Consider the following 22,296-nt stretch of genomic DNA (forward strand, 5'->3'; position numbering starts at 1 on the left):
TTGCCCCTTTGACCTAGGTTGGAATCACAAATTCAATCTTACCAAATTTATAAATGCATGTATTTCACGTGCAGTGAAAATACGTGATAAACCTATAAAGATATGTCAATTGAAACGCATTCCAAGTTTCCAACTTTCAAACCACGATCATGATATGATGTTGATCTTAAACCCCAAATATCATTTCATTCCATAATCAGACAATACGCCGTGTATTTTTGTATAAAAAGCTTTGAGGACGGAGCGTTTAAATCTTTAGTCAATACTACCGCTTTATATTTGGGGAGTTGTGCTAATCCTCTACCGGAGACGCGAGACGTGTGAAAGTGACGTGTACGCACAATACCGCCGACAACAGAACGGCAACTCTACTAACAGGCACAGTATCCAGGAATTTTGACTTCTCTAAACATGAAAGTTTACATCAGTGTGTCCTTTTTATGGCCCTGTCATTTTAACATTTTACCACGTGACAGGATGATTGTAAAAACAACGCTGATCGAAGACGCCACGATGGTGTCGTAACAAAGACCATGAAATGGTACCTTTTTAGTAAATGGCGGTTTACGTAAGAATCAGTTATGAATAGCTGATGATTCCTTACCAAATAAAGGGATCGCATAAACTGATGACGGCAGTTATAGGCTATTATAATAAAGTGCTCAACAAAGTTTTGAACATTGTACATTGAATACGACGAGCAATGGGAACCATCCCTCTATTTCATAGTATTTTCTATGGTGACGCTCCAGAACTCCTTCAACACCTGTTACCAGATCGTATGGTCATTCATCCTCGTCTGCGGCGCCACGATCAAGCTGTCAAAAATCCAAGATCCAACCTGGTCAGCCACAAGAAACCATTCCTTCCATCCTCAGCTCACCTATGGAATGCTCCTTTAGCCACAATCGGCTGAGCTTCCAATGGGAGGTTAACAACTATCTTGGCGCCAACCTATCATCGCTATCACACTAATGGCAGCTGTTAATACATTGCATTGTTAAGACATAAATAAAAAACCTTCTTTTCTAACTATAACCTGTTGTCAAATCAACTCATAATATCTAGAATTTTGATAACATTCAAGATTGCAGTGGCAACAGTCCGTAGACATCGATTACGATTACAACCATTTTTTGTATAACTGCGACCAATTTATAGTTCTATTACTTTAAGAACTTTAAATTTGACGCCGCACGTAAGTCACAAGGGTCTAATGTTGATTTAGAATTGAACAATCTTTGAGATGACGAGACTTGTTTTATCGCCATTTTAAAGTAACGTTGTTTTCTTGATCAAGACCCACTTATTCAGTTTCTATTCGACACAAAACTTTTTGCCAGATAATAGACCTTGCAAGAGTAAAGTCAACAAAAAACTTGACGGGACATGCGATTTGATCTGGTTCTTGGATAATATTGCTCTTGTCATATGAAGGCAAACTCTAGAATCGGTACTTATAAATGGCGCGGTAAGCCATTATAATTCTCTCTCTGTGTACGCCGAATCGATAGTTGGTTGGCAAATCAAAGTAAGAATACTTTAATATAAATGCGTTAAAATAATAAAATTACTGACGATTCGAAATATAAACCAGCAATATAAGCCATTGATATTTGAAAACAAGTATCAAATTTTGTTTAAACCTAACGATATTCCAAAATTATTCGTATTTTCATTTGGTGTGCTTCTATATGGTCGGTTCAGTTTTCTATGGTTCGATCTACATTTGAATGCTCAGACGATTAATGTTAAAGCTATTATGCATGTAAAGATAAGTTCTCTCACAACATTCCATTCCTGTTAATGCTATCCAAAATGGAACATTGTTGGCATTGTTGAGATTATTACCTTCAATCATTTACCTCGAGCCACCTGATATAATCATTAACCACTAAAATGACTCTTTTGTGTCCATTTGAAGGTCACTTACAGATTGTGATTGAGTAATCTTTTCCCGGGTTATGGGCTATTCCATTTAAAATCCACACTACTCCTGTGGAAGATTTTGGAAATATATTCCACAGTGGGAGTATGAATTTCAAATGGAATCAACCCATTATCAGCTCCATTTGAATTTCATACAACCTGAATCTTCCACTGAAGGAGGGTGTGTTTCAAATAGAGCAGCTAATATGTTCATTTCATTCATACTCCCCTGTTGAAGATATTTCCAAAATCTTCCACAGGGGGAGAGTGGATTTTATATGGAACAGTCCAATATGGCACCGTCTGTAGTAATTATATCCAAGTTGAACAAGTAAAACAGGAGAATTGTATTAACCTTCGTCACGGTTGTTTAATGTGGTAATTTAGTAATTTTTCTAACAAAACTTATTATATTGTGCAATTCTTGACCTGAATAATACCAACAGCTATAACACTAATAAACTATATATTTTGTAGCAATTTTTAAATAGATTTTCGTTTTTATATCAAATTATTCATCTTTTTTGCCTTTTTTGTACATTTGTGTGCAAATTGAGGGCGCAATTTACATATATTTTTAATTTAAATTAGCCAAAAAATATGAGTTTTACCTTACATTTCATGATAAAAAGTTTCTGGAAAATTCCCTTGTCATTTGTTAGTCTTTTTGCTGATGTTCTAAAACCATTTTGCAAGTGTCTACACCTCGTAAAGATGCAAACAAGATTTTAGTTAAATAGCGCCATCATTGTTCAACTTTTCCTAAAAAAATGAAAAGTTTTACATGCCATTAAACAACCGTGTCGTAGTAAAAACAATGATTTAAAGTTTTTTGTTTATTAAAGAGATAGCCCAGTAAGAAGGATTATGATAGTATTTTCATTGGTTGAATTGTTTTAAGAAACCAAAAAGTTACTTTCATTAAACTTTGTACTTGAGAGTTTCGGAATTATCCGTAAATAAGTTATCAGGTTTTTCAATAAAACAGATAATTCAGAGATTCTTGTATACCAATCCAAAATTTGGGTTGATGTTACGTACCTCGATGACAGTTTCGTGCCGTTACATTGGAGAGACAGCTAAAATATTTGGCACTAGACTCAAAGGACATAAAACCGGACTAGAAAAAGCTTCAAAGAAAGCATTTACCAGATCACAAAGACAGGCCTCCACTACAGATGAGGATAATAAAACTGATTACGTCGCAGAGGATAATCATGTAATCGGACGGGAGGAGTCACAAATCAGAAACAGAGCAGAAAGAGGAGACATATAAAGGAAGCATTCTGGATAAGAAAGAGGGGAACAAAACACCCAACAGAGACGAAGGGAACTATTTTCTACAGCTTTACGACCAACTCCTAACAACGCCAACTACGTCAGCTGCAACCGTCGAGCTGCAGGAATTGGTCAGTCAATTTGAGAAAATGATAAGTCTTAGTACGAAACTGTCATTGGGGTACGTAACATCAACCCAAATTTGGATTTTTACACAAAAATCTCTGAATAAAGGTTCCAGAATTAAGTTCTTGCATCTGGGAATCAAAGGGTATATTTTGTGTTGTCAGTTGTATCCCGTAACTTATAAAAAGCTATGTATGTACGCAATAGTTAAACTATGTCTGGACTAATCACTTATCATCGGGAAATATTATCATTGCCCCTTTTGGCAAATTAGTCTGAATTTGACAAATCCACTATACGTAATCTCCAAATGTAGGTCGCTAAGGACGACCACTCATTGGCGCTACCTCAACTATAGATCAACACTATTCAACGTCCTCTCCTTAGACTAAATAACCATCCGTTGGCACCAAGTACCAGTCGATGAGAGTTTCACGTAACCTTTATCTTTAAATTTAATCTTTGGTTGTTACAAATGAGTTATTTGACGAGGTGACCAATTACATGGCTTGTACAATTCATACGTAGGAAGAAACGAAACAATTCATTGGATAATATATTGGGTAATACGTTTATATATGGGTTAATTGATTTTTGCTATCAATTAGATCTTTCATGTAATAATTAGACAACAAAAATGAAACCACTTTTTCACTTGCTAAATACGTTTAAATGATGACCCGATTCACTTACATGCCAACCTGTAGTAATAACCTCAACGTAACTCCATAAGTTTTTAGCCAAACATTGCGTTTCATATTGGATTTCAAACATGTTATCGATACCATTGTGTTCTTGTAACTATGTCCAAATGTCGCTTTTTCTATGCAGCAAAACACAATAAGTATTAGCAATGCACGTGGGATTTGAATTTTGAATCCGCAAATAAGTATTATTTTTACTGCTCATAGCGTTTTATATAAGATTAAGTAGACAAATCGTAAATCGGAAAATGTTACCTCCAAAAGGCCTCAAAGATTAATTAATTTTCGTACGGCAAATCCGCAAATAACTTCTTTCACGCAAGAAGACAAGTATTTGTACTAAAGGAGGGCCTTGTATTATTCTAGTAATGAATAACAATGGTCCTATTTAATTAAATATGTAAACCCATTATCCCAAATGTCCTAGTAGACTGGAGAAATCAATATGTCAATATGATAATTGTCTCCATTAATTGTATGATATTGTATGATTGTGGATGTAATCATGGTAATGTACTTTTAATTAAACGCTGCTTCCGATGATCCAAGGTTATTTACACCACAGAAAAGAGATTAATCGCTTTCAAATTAACGTTTAGGTAAGAGTCTGCGGTAAAGTGACTTCCCGTGATGCACTGGTGCGATTGTGTTAAATCACACATCGTAAAGTCGTATGTGCAACAGCTCCTTTCTGTTATTTATAATTTGCAGCATTTAAAGTCTAAGGGATGTAGGACGCTAGATGTTTCCAGGGCCAACATTAATCACATGAGGAGCAATCGATGTGTCTCTAAAGTTTAGTATATTACTAGTTAGTCTCATTATTATTATTGGTAAGTCTCAAAAGCTCGTTTTTATACAGCAAAAACACGTTAAGCACAAGCAATTCACATGGGAATAACATCCTGCAAATACGTATTCTACTTTAAGTAGACAGTCAGAATCGGAAAAAGTTACCTTAAAATTAACCGTAAATCAAGTCTGCTGCTATGATAATAGCCAAATAGACATAACATGTTTAAGAGAACGCAAGAAGACAAGTACCAAAATATTACCTTGATTGATGGTAATGTTATTCTTAAAATATGGTCATGTTTTATTGAATTGAATTTGAAAATCAATTATTCCCCAAACATTCACTAGTATCTTTAGACTAAGACTATAGACGAATCCAACGAGCCAAGTCATGGTCAGGATTTGGTCGGCCATGACGGGTCCCCGCATGCACCAAACTGGTGTAGTGACTGCCCAATCGGGTGGATTAAAGCCGCTTAAAAATCGATGTTAGATTCTTTTGTGTTGTAAACTGTCATCATTCTTTTGTCTACGTGTAACACGAGTGATAGAATGCAGTTTAAAATACCCTCCAATGCCGCATTATTTCACATTTTATGTGAGATTAAGCCGACGGGGACCCAACTTTGGCAGCCATTAAGGTATAGGAATGCGTGAATTTGGATTCGTCTATAGACTAATAATGAATTATAATACATAATTACATTATCTTCATGAATTACCTATGTATTGTATGATCAAGGATTTAATGTCCTTTTAATTGAACGCTGCTTCCGATGATCCAATATTATTTTCGCCACAGACAAAATCGCTTTTAAATTAACGTTTAGGTAAGAGTCTGCGCTAAGGCACGACTGGAATGTATGATTGTCTGCTTATCTGGAATGTCATTGTTTATCTTATCACTGGACACGTATTACAGACGTAATGTAGCGTAATAGTCGAGGGGAATTCAAGGCCGAATGGCTTTAATGTACTACAAAACGGATTTCTTTATTGGTATACATCACAAAGGAAAGTCTTTTAATAAGGCAAACCCTTGCGTAATTTCGATTGTAACTTTGTTTGGATCTGACATGAAGAAGTATATATTCCCCAAACATGCACTAGTATCTTTAGACTATAGACTAATAATGAGTTATAATACATAATTACATTTATCTTCATGAATTACCTATATATTGTATGATCAAGGATATGATGCCCTTTTAATTGAACGCTGCTTCCGAGGATCCAATATTATTTTCGCCACAGACAAAATCGCTTTTAAATGAATGTTTAGGTAATAGTCTGCGCTAAGGCATGTCAGGAATTTATGATTGTCTGCTTATAGTCATTAATCTGGAATGTCATTGTTATCACTGGACACGTATTACAGATGTAATGTAGCGTAATAGTCGAGGGGAATTCAAGGTCGAATGGCTTTAATGTACTACAAATCGGATTTCCTTATTGGTATAAATCTCACAAAGGAAAGTCTTGTAATAATGCAAACCCTTAATTGGCGTATTAGAATTCGATTATTACTTTCTTTTCTTTGGATCACAAATCTTATCACAGTTATTTCAAGATTGACGATTTACACACCACCCCACCCCCAACACACCCCCACACACCGTTATAACATATCCAACATAATTATGCAATTGATTCTGAAAAATTGCATAGAATGCGATTGTTTCATCAGATAATTCTGTCAAAGACATTAGACCTGAAGATATTAGAATCGAATGCTTTGCTCGTATGTAAATCCGCCATATTGGTATGTCAAAGATGGCGGAGTCCATTCTATTTAGGTCAAACTTCCTTGGTCAGAGTGGGTGAGGGACGGTTAGCAAGATATTTGCTCATCGCTGTTCAATGTTCCGTATCGCATTGCGCTGAGATACACGCGACACAAGATACACAAACAAAGTTAACACTTCATTTACCGTATAGGGTTATTCCAGTTAAAATTCATACACCTCATTATGGAAGACATACCTTTAATCCTTCCACATAGGGAGTGTGAATTACAAATGTGTATGGAATTCAACAGTCAACTGGAATAGCCTATTTTATCCCCGGTGGGGTCACTCTCTGGCAGGGGGGGACGCATAGGACCGTTACCACAAGTACAAATTACCCCCTTTTGCAGTCGATTTCAAGGACAAATCGTACAATTTTACCCCCTTTTTTACTCCAAAACAAGGACAAAATGGTACTCTGAAACACCCCTATTTTTAGATTCCGAGGACACATTTGCAATTTTGACCCTATTTCAACATTTCAAGGAAGGGATTTTTAGGCCTATGAATGGTTTTTTTCCAGTAATTAACAAGGGCATCACAGAATTCAAGTAGTACCCCTTGCATATAAATCAGAACCGAGAACCTTGATCACGGGTTGAGTACAAAGTAGGAAACCAAATTTATTCCTGTGATTTTTTTATCTGGCCACGGGATCAGGAAAAATAATAAGAACCCCTTTTTCAATTTCGCAGACATTTGTGCAATAAAACACTCCTATTTTTCCAATTTCACGGACAATTTTGTCCGCGGACATGCCCTAAAAATGACCCCTTTTTCCTTGATTTTGGTAACGATCGTGCGGTCAGTATTGCGAGTTGAGTGACCCCACCGGGATTTTATCATCCCGGATATATCTGCATACGACAGACATACATTGTATTCCCGTCGTATGTTGACACATTGTTTCCAATCATGCTACCCATGATAATAAATCTGGAACACATTTCCATATTTATCTGCTTGTATTGACAATTGTCACGTTTTGTATGTAATCAATAATGATATTTGGCGTGTTTGAGTTTATATCTAGTCAAGATGTAGATGAACAAATAATAATTTAGGGTCTTATCAGGTTGTATCTGTATGGTGATATACAATTACTTTATTCCCCAAAGGAAAACATAATTGGGAGGACGAAATGAGTATATACTGGTGGTATACTGGTAGTATACTGGTAGTATAGCCAAATGGTGTTTTGACAAGCATGACACAAGCAATTACTTCAAGTCATTATTAAAAAAGGATTCTTGTTCTATCCAGATCCCCTAATATGTTCGTTTATGCATAATATAATCATAAAAACAAATCAACATTTTAAAGTATTAACTGGATAAGAATCCAGAATATGGCATAATATATTGTCATTTTTTAAACAATTTTTCTGAATAAAGCAAACCTGCAACGTGAAGTTCGCCTTCGCATTCGTTTCAGCCTATTAAACACCGAAAGTATGGCACCAGAGTCAAGCACATATTTTGAACCTGTCAATTTGCGTAACTCGGTTCTTTAACCCCAATTTGCTTGTACACCCATATCACGATCTTTGCATGTTTGCATACAAATATCATACTTCATGATATTATGTCAGCATTTGACATATGATCATTAAGTGGAGGTCAGTGAGCTTTGCCGTTGGACATGATACAGATGTGCTTATATTCAGTCACTATGAAGGATGATCATTACTTATTTGAAGCCAGTTGAACCGTATTTCACAGTGCGTGTTTCGTCGTTCCACTCGTTTGATATATCAATTGATGACATCAGTGGACAGTCCATTCCACTAATTGAGAAGGCCCCTTGTCGATTCTTAGTACTCTCATCCATTGACTTAGCGAGTAAACGCAGGTCAGTCTTGTCATATTATAAAGATTATGTTTGCAATACAATATTATACGACATATTACTAAATGGATAAACCACATGTTAACACCATATCATCATCATGTTCTTATCTTGCCACGATATATAAAATGCGAACACCATTATGGCTTGGCTATAGGCGTAACCTAATACGATCATGTATAATACACTCACTTTGCAGGTTAAGGTTTAGTGCTGTTATTATTTTCTACAATTTTAGCTAAATCAGTTTCCTATTTTACCATTCTCGAAGCTAAAATCTCCCTTGCAGCATAGATTGGTTGAAGAGGGGGCTTCAAAATTCTTACTTTTTATAAATAATGGTAAACATTAAAAGGTGACTTAAAATGCTGCATTATTTTAGAAAAATGGATTTTGAAATAAATCTCAGGATTCGGTGATTAATTAGCCGATCAGATTCTGTGAGACACATAATATATTCACGATTTAGGCGCTATATACATTTTTTTCGCTTTCTTAGTTTGGGTAAAAATGAAAAAGAAACCTGATATCTACTGTTATTATTCTAGAAATCTTACAAATATTGGTTTGCATTAGTAGTTTGCCACCGGGTGTAAAATGCATACTTACCATTTAGGGATAAAATGGAATAAATGACAGAAATATGTTTCTATGAATATGTTGATATAAAGCCACTGTTTTCCGTGTTATATTTCCTCACAGGGAGGATGGCAATTTATTTCTCGCATTTTACGGCCTTAGCAACTATGGGCTATTTGCGGGAGGAGATAAGTCAAAGTGACCGCTTTCAGGTTCGAATTTTAACCAGCCGAGTGGTTAAGGCACAGTCTCGTAAACCTGAGGTCCTGGGTTCGATTCACAGGCGGGATCACTTTTTCTGCTTTTCTCCTTTATTATTTGCGACGGCGAACCTGATAAAAAAATAATGTTTATTTATGTTGATATAAAGGTTGATAATATGGACCAAAAGAGTTGAGATCATCGCGTCAGTGTGGTATTTTTGCCTCTCGTATCAAAGTTCCTGTTTTGATATTTATATTTGTCGTCAACAATTGTATTGGTTCAAATAGCGCGTACGAGTATCGAGTCGACAGGTGCGTTAAAATGTGTGATATCGTGCCATATCACACGGGTAAGAACCAATAAGGTTGCAAGAAATTTTCTCAAGTGTTTAAGAATAGGCCTACTTTTAAAATCGCTTATATGATAGGTTAAAATGAGACTTCGATAAATAGTATTGCAATTTTAATTTACAGTGTGAATTACAGTATGCAATGTTTTTGAAATATTCATGATATTTTATTATCAAGTAATTGTTGATCGTCTGGTGCAATTATACAAATATAATTTTACACAAAGTCTCCATAAATTGTAAAGAATTTGTAAATTAAGTTACAACACCCTAGAAAGCTGGCATTAAAGAGGTATTTGCTGGTGACAATTTTATTTGTCGATGGCACCTGCAGTTATTCAAATCTAAAGCATGAAATGGTAATCAATGAATTTCACATTTCTACTATATTTACATTTTGATATATTGCATTTGTGAAATAATCTTGTAATATATATGCAAGCTTATTAACAGCTTGGACTTGCTATGGTGTATTTACCCTGCATCTGAACTCGAGTTTTATTGCTCTGCGTTCTAGCTATAGGCTTCAACACTAAAAAATCCAACTGTTCAATATTTTCTTAAAATATAAAAGGCCTATCAAAGGAACCACTGATCAAATAATAGGCTTGCTTGTTCCCATTTTAATGCATTGTCATGCTGATTCCAAATATGGTCATGGAAATTTATAATTCTGAAATTGTAGAATTAAAATTGAAACTTGTCGTCTGCAGTCGACACCCGCGTGGAGAGGGTTTTAAAATTAATGCACTTACGTATTAGGCACAAGTCTTTTCATTTGTAACCATTGAAATACAAACGAATTTTAACAGCATAGAGAGGTGCAAATTGGATCAAATATAATTACGGTGCAGAATTTATAGCAGAGCTTTTATATTTACATTGGTAGGAATAAAACATAAGTTTATAAGTTTGACTGGGGTTCTTAAACATTTCATGATGTATGTATGTACAGTATTACAGCATTACAAAAGCAAAGTACTACAATGACAGAATATTTAATATAACACAGGAACATCTAAAAATGGCAAATACACCAGTTAGTAATTGATAACCAAAATAAAGGAAGGGTCAGCAGCAAAAGAAATACTTGCTCAACATGTTAGAATCACCAGTATATCTGCAACGTTTGTGTCATACTTTGGTATAAAATTGACAAGATTTTCAAAGTATTAAACACCACCACTTCCATCATACAATAAAAGCCATATAAAATATCAGAGCTCAATTTCTTTGTATTTAATGGTTCTTTACTCAACCTTAGTGGAAATATGAATACATTTGCTGTCATAGATTCGTCTGTCCGCATGCTTATTCATTATTTGCTTCCCTGATGCGATCTATTCCGACAGATAAAAACGTTCAAACATCGTGTCACAAAATCTTGATAAATCTAACTCGAATAATGTACTAGTTATGATAGTTGTCCAAAGCCCGGCCCCCAACTCAACACAAAAGTTGGCAGCCATGAGAGTTACCAAATCTTTCAAACACTCCCTTTTGCAATGATTTTTCATCAAATTTACCCCCTTTTTTATACAAAATCGAGGACAAAATTGGGCCAAAAACAACCCCTTTTTTTTGGTTTTAATTTCCAACACCCATTTTGAATGACTAGAATTTCAAACACCCCTTTTTCAATGACACTAAATATTGCCAAAAAATTACTAGATTTTCTCAAGTACCCCTTTTATCCAAATTTCGCGGACAGTGCAAATTAAATACCCCCTATTTTGCTGATTTCACAGTCAAATCTCGCGGACAGTCCAACTTAAATACCCCCTATTTTGCCAATTTCGCGGTCCTTGCTACTGGTAAAAAAATTACCCCTTTTCTGCGCTTTTTGGTAACTCTCATGGTTGCCAACTTTTGTGTTGAGTTGGGGGGCCGGGGTCCAAATACGCGTATTTTTTTTATGACGCATGAAAATTCTTCGTGGGTTGGTTCCCCTTCGTAGTTCTAGAGTTTTAAAAAACAAACAATCCCCATGATAATATTTTCCTTATAATTCTGAGCACCAAATATTATGTCTATATCTAGTATTTACTTTTAAGTTAACAAATCATTTTCTGGTTTTTTTTGCTGAATGGTTCATATCTTTAATATTCTTATTAAAATTTTAGACCGTGTAGCTTGTGATGTATCGCTGGTTCATACACTCCTTTATCATAACAGCCAACCAGAAAAAAGCGGTTAGAAAAGTACGAGGATGCTATTTATTGTGTATAATGCACTCCGCGTACAAAGCGAAGTGTTTCGAGCGCATACGCGTCGCGTGGGTTGATTAACTTTGTTTGCGGGTTGATGCATTTATATATTTGTTCGTATTTTCCGTCAATTTTGTTATAAGAATAGCAAAAATCAGGGATTTTTTTCTAGTGTATGAAAATGGTTCAAAAAATAAAGGTTAAAAATGCATTTCCCCTGCGGGGCTCGTGCATTAGGTGCATCGACATCTCAGTACGCTCGCGTGCATTATTTTGTAAAATATCACATTCAACAAGCAATACGCAGTTATTTACCTGTAAGTAATGCATAGAGCTGTGTCCAAAGCATTAAATGATCCTTATCGAAAATTTTGAATCATTATATACTTGCATCTCAATACTGGACACGGTTCTTTCATCCTTTGATTCTTGTTCACTTAAATAACGACCTTTAGCTGTGCTGGATATCAAAACTCATGCTTCACATCTTGAGGTCATCCTTTCAGCTTTATTACTGTTAAATGGAGGTTTTAAGTTGACAATGTGAATGAGATCATTACAATCCGAATTGTACATTGTCATATTTGGAACCAGCATGAAAATGAATTAAAATGAGTACAAACAAGCCTAGTATTGAATCAGTGATTCTTGAGATACGAGCGTAGCTCTTGATATTTTGAGAAAATCTCAAAACTCATGTTGATGCCTATGGTTAGCACGCAGAGCATTAAAACAGTTGGTCATTAGCATTAAGAATGTCATTTAGCCATTACCTACGAATACTAAGTGCATACACCATGTACACTACGTCAAACAATCGACCAAGACTACTCAACTAAACGAACCATATTGTCAAATTGTAGGCTATAATGTTTCAGAGCAAGTTCCTTTCCCCAAAAATGTATTCTTTTCATCGACCAACTATATTCTTTCTAAATATATATTCTTTCTAAATAGAGAATTTAAGAATAATTTGGAAAAATAACACTACTCTGAAACAGCATGCACCATTTTATCTCCAAGGAACTGAAGCAAAATGTGAACGTAATGTATACGAGTCACTGTCCACTTGATCTGTGTCAAAGCATTGCTTGGTAAACAGATCGTTTTTATCATAAAGGACTTCATACAAAATGAAACTAATAGACATAACAATACAAATGTCAATACTATTCCAGGACATTGAAATCGCTTAAATTGGAGTAGCTCTGCAATTGCAGGACATTGAAATCGCTTAAATTGGAGTAGCTCTGCAATTGCAGGACATTGAAATCGCTTAAATTGGACATGTTGCAGTATAGTACTGCTACTAAAATTCAAGTAGTGACTCTGGCGGCGAATAGGTATTTCATGTAACTTGGAAGTATTGTAATTACCCGGGGGGGGCCACTCAAATATGACAGTGTACGCATGCGTGACCAAATTTTTTTGAACACCCCCTAAACAAGTTTTCCTCTGTGAGCAAAATGACCCCCTAAGCAAGTTTTTTAGCGCGCTTTCCCCAAAATTTGACCCCCTAAACAAGTTTTTGTCTAATTTTGACCCCCTAAACAAGTTTTTTGTCTAATTTTCACCCCCTGAACAAGTTTGAGTATACATCCCACTTTACAAGTTTTGATGGATTTTGACAACTTGAGAACAATTTTTTGGACTAACATGTCATTGAACAGGCCCAGAGTGGAACAGGCCCCTCTTGGATATGACCCATAAATAATGACACGATGAATTCAGAGTGTATGTGATGCCTACAGATTCGTAGCTTGTTATGTGAATCTGCTGGATTCTCGTATAAAGTAGTTTTGTGAGAATATAAAATACCAATATACAACTAGACTCGCTGAGTCTCATGGACGCCGTTCCTATGTCCATCAGACTCGTATTTCCCATTTTGGATGTCAATGGGAAATACACACTTAACGATTTGCGCCGGTTAGAAACTAAAAAAAAATCTTTAAAATTTTATCAATGTATATAAAAGTGGTACCAACCTTATTGTGCTTGCTAATTTAAGACTCGGTTGAAACAAAATTAAGGATCGAATGCATTTTAGTGTCCAAAAGGCAAAATTATCGTCAAAGTTCTGCCGAAATCGGCACCCTAGCGAAGGGTTCAGAATTCGAATCGGGAACGAAAATATCCGATCTTTGCGATCAAAAACACAAAATTACATAACTTTAAACATACTATTGGCAAAAGACATTATTACCAAACAATATAGAATAGAAAATTTGACATCATTTTCTCAAAATATTGAAAAAATTTGCTCACTAGACATCGAAAAAGTACGCAATCCAATTCCCGTTCAAACGCGTGGGAAACTGAAAGTGCGATAATCGTGACTATATACAACGTAATTTATACAGAAGCAACGTTTTCAGTATTCACGTTGTATTTGATTCCGAATTCGGCACATTTGATTATCGTGTCCCGGTATCGTGTGCCCTTTCCATGCTTTCTACCGCAAATTTTCATTAAGTAATACAGAGAAGGTTTACATTTTTCAGTGGAGAAAACTCACAAATCTACTACAGTAGTAGGCCTAATAAATAATGCATGAGGAATCTATATAAAGTCCTGAAAATCTTTTTGAAATTCGGATGATTTCGGTGAGTAGGCCAACACACGATATTTTCGTCGATCCGTCTGTCCACTGAACTATATAGGCCTACCCATCAAATTTTATATGACGTCATTAATGAATATGCATGTTTTTTATTCTAAACGGTATTTTACATAGAAGTACGAGGCCATGATTAAATCACATGTAACACATCATGAAATATTTGCATAAGACCATGACACTTTAGATTTGGAGTATACTGTAAACATTTCTACGAATGGGGAATTCCGGCGAGTGAATAAACTTTCCGGGATCGGAGTGTCAGCAGATTTGAAAAGCGGATTAAAATGGTACCCTAAATGCGTTACAAACGATTTTAAAACTACCCCTTTTCATGAAAATCAGCGTTTTTTACCCCCTTAACGCGTCACGCGCGTAACGTGCTCAACCAAGAAAAAACACCCCTTTTCACGCGTTTTTTTGGTCACGCATGCTTACATCATTATATTTGAGTGGCCCCCCCGGGTGTAATTATTGGAGTAAAAACATTGTTAATGTGATACAATTCAATTGAAGTGTTCATTAACTGTCCACCCAATGAGCAAATATCGATGTCTTACTCTCGCTAACGTTTTCACCAAACTAAGATCGTTAGCATCTATACTCCCTGGTATGGTCATGGTATGACACAGGCTTCAAGCATGTCAAGTGCTTTGCCCAAATATTTACACCAGGTCCTTGTCCTTAAACAAGCGACTGTTGTTTACCATTGACAAGAAAAACGGCGTCTATGTCACCGTTGTCATTCAAAGCGAGTGAGTCAAGTGTATTAGAGAATTTGTCTACTTTTAAATAAATTGACCGTATTCAGAGACTACTAAATTGAAGACATATTTACTGCATAAATAATAATTGCCTCTTTAATGCTCTGTGTGCTATAGCCATAGGCTTCAACATAAAAAGTCCAAGTTTTTCTTAAGATATCATTCAAGAGCTTTCTTAAGAACATCTACACAAAAATATAAATACTTGAACTCATTTTAATGCATTTTTCGTGGAAAGAGTTTGCCTTAATTACTTATTTTACTATCAGTTAACGTTAATAAAATATATATAAGTTGTAACACAAAATTTATACAATTTAGAAAATAGTATTAGGCCAAGATACCACTTATTGATTTTATTACATTTTACATGGTCGTCATGGTAATTGCTTAAGCTACTACATAAATTCTATTTCAATAAAACTGGTGGTCTACAAGCGAAGATATGTCCAGCTGTGTAAAGTAGTCCTAAGACAGCTTGGGCCACTTTCATGTCTTTGTGTAGCAAAAGTGGCTGAATCGGATTGAAACATGAACCACCTGGACGGTACTCTTAAAAAAAGACGGGTAATTTTAAACAATAGGGCATTTGAAGTACTATTTTAATTTATAAATTTGAAATAAATATCATATTATTTATTAATTTTTCATAATGTCAATTTGTGAAAGACAAACATGAAAACATTTGGTTTTGTTCTGAGATCTTTGACGATAAGAATGCGAATTTATTTTACGAGGTACAAACTTGATATGTGCAAATATGGCCCAAAGTGACCCAACTCGGGCGATTAAGTAAAATTAGGGATAGCGTTTGAACCTGAACTAGGAAAGAAGTAAAGTGTTAACCCAGATATTACTGATTCTCTTGCATATCACATTTACGCCATGGGTCCTTTTATTTTTGTCTGAAAAGCAATTAATTCGTGTAAAAGAATACCAAACAAATCCCAACTCTAATTCTAACCCTAACCCTAACCGTAACCTTTATCCTAACCCTAATCCTAACCCTAACCCTAAATTCTAACCATAATCCTAACCCTAACTCTAATCCTATTAGTGTTTCGTGCTCTCTTACAAGGATAAACTAAAAATGCATTTCATCGTGAAAGTCAATGCAAGCTTGATATGCGCGAAAATGTCAAATGTGGCCCAACTCGTTTTCTGGACGAATTCGTTAATTCAGCACAGCTTTTGAGCCTGAATTAGTAAAGACACCAAGTAAAGTTGTTACCTTTCAGACAATATAACATTGTTGCCACGATCTCTTTTATTTTATTTTTACCATCATATTTCTTTTTGTTTTCATTTTAGGTGAACCATTACATCGACAGCGCACCCGCCCAATCAAGTATATAAACTTGAATCACATCTTGTGACTTGGTAAGTCGCCATTTTCCTATACATTAGGTAGGTGTTTTTGAAATCATATTCAAACACCAATATCTTTATCCCTACATGAGTATCTCTTTGGACTACTTAATTAGAATTATATCTACAACGATGTTTCAAGTCCTTCATCTTCGAATCAGGTGTCAAAAACAATTTAAATTAAGATGATTTATCGTTTGTGGTTTTTTTTGAAAAGATAGTGTCTAATTTCAAAGTGACAGAATTCAGAATGTAATATAACAAGTTTCGTCTGCGCTATGCTTTCATGCCACGACTAAACCAAATATCTCACTTTGATGGATGACCTCAATTACTTTTCTAAGCGTACTAATTTTGTATTGCAAATAGACAATTCGCAATGTTCCACCTGTTCGTATTGGCAAATATCTTTAGCCATTTCATCTGGAGCATGAAATATTTGCATAACTTGTGATCCTGGAGATTGAACGAAGTTAACTGATTTTTAACGGTTTGAGGCTATAATATTATCATACCACACGAGTTTCCTGTTTCTTTTAATTATTAATAACGTCGCACTCACGGCTATTCTTTCTTTGCTCATCTGGGTGATCAACTATCTATCAAACTTTTCCAGAACAAATGTTAGCTTCATTTGTTTTAAGATAATATGCTGTCATCGCAAGTGTCTGCTGTCTAATGAAAGTATTAATCTCTCTCATCGGGGGAGAGGCAAGATCTGCAATGGTATCTGACATACAATCTCCGATAACTGTACAGACAGTAAAGGCACATATTATTGCTCATATGTCAGCTTGTATAATATCACGCATGATTTGAAAGCATAATCTAGAATGCAATATTATGACCAACAAACGGAGCCAAGCATTTTAATGCACTTCTTAAAATTGTGTAAATGTAACAAAATTTAGTATCGATTTGGTTACGGTCAGGAGCTGTGAGTGTGTCACGTGTATAACGTCCTTGTGTCGGTTGAAATTCCTCAGGTTCTCCTTTGCAGGTTTTATACAAATTAGATATGTGTGTGTACTCGTTTTCCATAGTAAATTTCAATAGTCAATTTCTTCTTTTTTTATATCTAATTGAAATTGGAATCAATAAATCCTTCCAGATTCATGATGGGGTTATTGAAAATTGATATCCATGCGTGTCAATATATGCGATGGCAATATCAGGTCATTTCAGCTGATGGAATATAATCCAATTTTAGTCTTTAAAATGGCTACTCCAATTGAAATCCATACACCCCATTTTTCACACAGGGTGTGAGAAATTGACACTCCCTGTGCAGGAGATTAAAGTCATGTCTTCTATAGGGGGTATATGAATTTGAACTGGAATTGCCGCATTATTGACCGGTGCATATACTAGTACTTCTTCATGAATGATAACGTTAAGTTTATTTTTGCTGCAGACGTCGGTAACGTATAGATTACAAACATTCAAACTGAGCCATTTTTGTGACACAAACTTCGAATGTAAACACCCTCTATTGTCCCCCTCTGTCCAAAATAAGTATACACATTTCCCATATTACATTACTATGAAGTAATGTTGTAAGCAAGCCCTAGTTACCATGTTTACAGAAGTATAGACAAGTATCAGCACAAAATCAACTTACGCAATTTTCATCGGATTTTCTGTTATATAAAACGAAATATATTCCAAGTTTAAACTCCATATCCGTTGTCTGTGCTCATTTTAGTGATTTATCCCACCATCTTACTCAGGGGTAATAGCGCTCATCAAAGTCAACCATTATTTGCTCTTGTGAAATTATTCTAAGGGATCTACGATTAACTAAAGTCATTTGGGTGTAAGCACAACCGTTTGAGTGTCCCGGATGTAGAACCTTAGGGGTAACGAGGGTTCAACCGTACACGAAATAGAATGAAATCCAATATTGTTGGTATTATAACGCGTGTCTCAGAGATTAAAGATATCAGTGCCTGAGTGTTAAGTTTGACCCTCCTCTAATTGTCGAAGATAGGTTGTTCGTATAATAATTGTGTGCATTTTAAGGCAATAATGAATGTTCCTAAACCTACGGGCCATAAATGGAATACAAAATGCTGAAAGTTTGGTAAAGAATAATCAATACTAAAGGAAATTGAGTTTAACATAAATGGTTTTACAATTACAAGACAAGCTATTGGAAACTGATTATCCACAGCAAAAGTATGTGAATTCATATTCAGTTTAGATTCACATTAGGTAAGTTAATGCTAACTGCCATAAAAAGTCCAGGTTTTGAGATATTTGTTCACAATATCAAGAGCTATCTTAATTAAGAACCACTGGAACAATACTAGGCATATAATGATGTATATTCATACGTAGCGGTAAACGTAAATAGGAAGCAATTTTAGACTTCTACGCTACTCAATTTTAGTGAAAGCACTCCGGTGAGTGTACTAAAATTGAGTAGCGTAGAAGTCTAACATTGCTTCCTAAATACTAAATCCTAAATGCTTGTTTGCATTTTTTATGAATTTTTCATGCTGAATTCAAATAATGGTTATGACAGATTACAATTCTAACATTTTGAATTTACAAAATGACGACACCCACGTGGAGAGAGTTGTTATATTGAGATTTGGATCCTTTGAACAATAGAAAGTTCGGACCACCAACTTAATAATAGTTAAAGAGTTGCAATTCTGTACACTGCATAAACTGTTCGACGTGTTCGTCAACAGTGTTGCTTACATATTCAATACCTTAAATACAAGGTCATTCAAAAAGTTCTACCTCCATTAATCTCAGCTTCTGCAAGTAGCAGCCTATTCATAATGTATTTTCCATGATGATAACCCATGATCTTATCTAGCTGATGAAAAAATTGACTTTTAATATCATTTTCCGGTTTTGTAAGCGAGGTAAAGATGAAACCAGGATTTAGGACCCGGAGAAAATCTCTTCATATATCCGCAAATAACACACGAGTAGACCAAATTGAAGAGACCATAAATGCGATTTAGTCCCTTTAGATGGCTTTTAGGTGACGTAAGGAAAGATATTGAAAATTATGTAAAAATGACAAAAACAATCTGCACCACTCTAAACCTAGCAATTAGCAAAGAACAGATAAAAGTAGATAAGAACTGTAATCAAATTTACTGTTTTTCTAAAAAATGCCAAAAAAGATATTTATACAGAAATTATTTGTATTTGAAAAAAGCTGACCATGCTAACTGGAAATTACACCATTTTAATTAAACACCGAGGAAACCAATTTGAAAATAGCAAGTGACAAAAAGTGGTTGGGTGTTAACCTTCAGCTCTCAAACGCAACTTAAAATATTCATTTCATACAGACGATCCACAAGCATATTTTCATGCTCTGTAAGACCATTATTTATTTATTTATTTATTTATTTATTTATTTATTTATTTATTTATTTATTAAAACTTCTTTTGCCTGGGTAACAAAACTCAGTTTAACACTGTTTTTCAGTTTGGCCCAGGGTCAAACTTAAAACATAAAAAAAAAAAAAAAAAAAAAAAAAAAAAAAACAATACATTTTAAAATACATTAGATAGAACAGTGCAAATTGAATGCTGGGATAAGTTTTTAAAGATAAAAAAAGCATTTTTGTAGCTGTTTATCTTAATGTTTGGTGACACATTTGATGGTGTGTCAGTTATAATCTGCTAGTATAATCATAACACCTGCATATTGAGCTAATCTCGTAATATGGAAAAATGTGGAAAAGGTATTAATATACATTTGGAATCAAGTGTCTGTGATATTCCAATGTATAATAAGCTACCATTCACAAACCAAAGTTATAAGAGTATAGGTAGAACATATTGAATGACCCCAGTAACTATTATTTGTACGGATGTTTGTTCTAATCAGATTTATTTCAGATTGCACCTGCTTATTAAAGCTTAAAATCTGAAACAGACTGTATTCCATGCTATCTGTCTCATCTACGCCTGGTAACCCAGTTGGCCAAGCCGTGTCCTATTATTTCTCATCATTCGGTAATCGGACTTCTATTCATATATTGTTCAATGATAACGATTACTTTCCGTCTATCCTTTGTAGTTGATCTATTGGGAAATTGCCAATGACAGAAACGGAGCGAAGTAGCAAATACTTTGCACTCCGACATAGTGGGTTACTATAATATAGACATTGAAATCGGTAATGGAAAATTTTCTTGTTGCTTCGTTGGTTTATTTTGTTTGCTTGTAGTTCAGATTTTGTAATGAATCGATGTATTCGTCTTGTACTTAAAACACTTAACAAAATGAACTACTTAATGGGGCACTTCGGGATCCACAGCCATATTCGAAATCTGAAATTTATTATTATTATTATTATTATTATTATTATTATTATTATTATTATTATTATTATTATTATTATTATTATTATTATTAATATTATTATAATTATTATTATTATTATTATTATTATTATTATTATTATTATTATTATTATTATTATTATTATTATTATTATTGTTACTATTGTTATTATTATTATTGTTACTATTGTTATTATTATTATTATTAGTAGTAGTAGTAGTAGTAGTAGTAGTAGTAGTAGTAGTAGTAGTAGTAGTAGTAGTAGTAGTAGTAGTAGTAGTAGTAGTAGTAGTAGTAGTAGTATTCCCCAACTCGATTACTCCAGAAAAAATTTTATATTTATAAAATCAAACATCATGGACTACATAATTTGTGTGCGCATAACTATTCTTACCGACTTGTTCATTTGACCATGACATTGTCCAATTTGTAGTTTATGTATGTCGGCAGACAGAAATGACAAAATAATGATGACCTATGGGCGCTGTAATACATATATAACTATAGCTCGCGAATGTAATATTTGAATCAACTGAACTTGATATCTATTGATTTATCCTAAAAAGAAGACGTACGAATCACCAAGTGGTCCTTTGAAGCAACAAGATAATTATTTGTTTTCAAACCAAATAAAATAATGGTTAATGGATGAGGTGTCATGTGTGTACAAGTAATAATTCCATTTCCAATGGCGTAATTTATTTACCTTTGCCTTGTTTAATACACGATATAATGGTAGCTCAGAAATCCACATCAAATTGACATCACTTCATCTTGACAAACCAAGCATTAGAGAATGGACAAACTGGGTCGTACCAAATCTGTTAAATTTCATGCTTTCTAAACATTACGTGTAAAGCCACGGGCTATATTAAAATAGCCCTGGTCAGTGAGCAGCAAATTGGTCTCCATGACTGATGCATTGCAGAATAATTAATTTGCTTAATTTATTAACAAACATTAAAAAACCAGTAGTATCAAGGGAATTATCAGTTATATTAAGCAATCAATAACACTGAAAAAAATATATTCATTGGATATGGTAATTATCACCGGTTAGTGAACATGTTTGAAGCAAAACCTCCTATGTATATGTATAAACTTCCCTATGGAAGACATGGACTTCCACACAGTGGATGTAAATTCGTAATGGGTTACCAGAATGAGTAAACCCATTTGAAATTCACACTCTCTGTGGGGGAATTTAAGGTCATGTCTTCCATAGGGGGTGTATGGATTTCAACTGGAATAGACCATTAAACAGACTGAGGGATGCAATTGTAATTAAAAAGCGAAAAGACAAATATTAATGCACCACTTGGAAATGTGAGAAAATATAAGAATTTTTATAATAACAATAATAACATTTTAAAATAACAATAGTATTAATAGTACTTGCCGCCAAAGGTCAATTTATG

General features: G+C 34.6%; 1 protein-coding gene across 1 annotated transcript in view; it reads left to right on the forward strand.

The window, feature by feature from the left end:
- The window catches only part of LOC140169454 (uncharacterized), a 105,016-nt gene that overhangs the window by 37,770 nt on the left and 44,950 nt on the right, over window positions 1–22,296 (forward strand). Inside the window, exon 2 of the mRNA XM_072192717.1 lies at window positions 16,502–16,570. The gene's annotated coding sequence lies outside the window, so the exon portion shown is untranslated. The remainder of the gene's footprint in view (window positions 1–16,501; window positions 16,571–22,296) is intronic.

This window comes from Amphiura filiformis, chromosome 1 (genome assembly GCF_039555335.1).
Source record: "Amphiura filiformis chromosome 1, Afil_fr2py, whole genome shotgun sequence".
NCBI classification, from domain to species: domain Eukaryota; kingdom Metazoa; phylum Echinodermata; class Ophiuroidea; order Amphilepidida; family Amphiuridae; genus Amphiura; species Amphiura filiformis.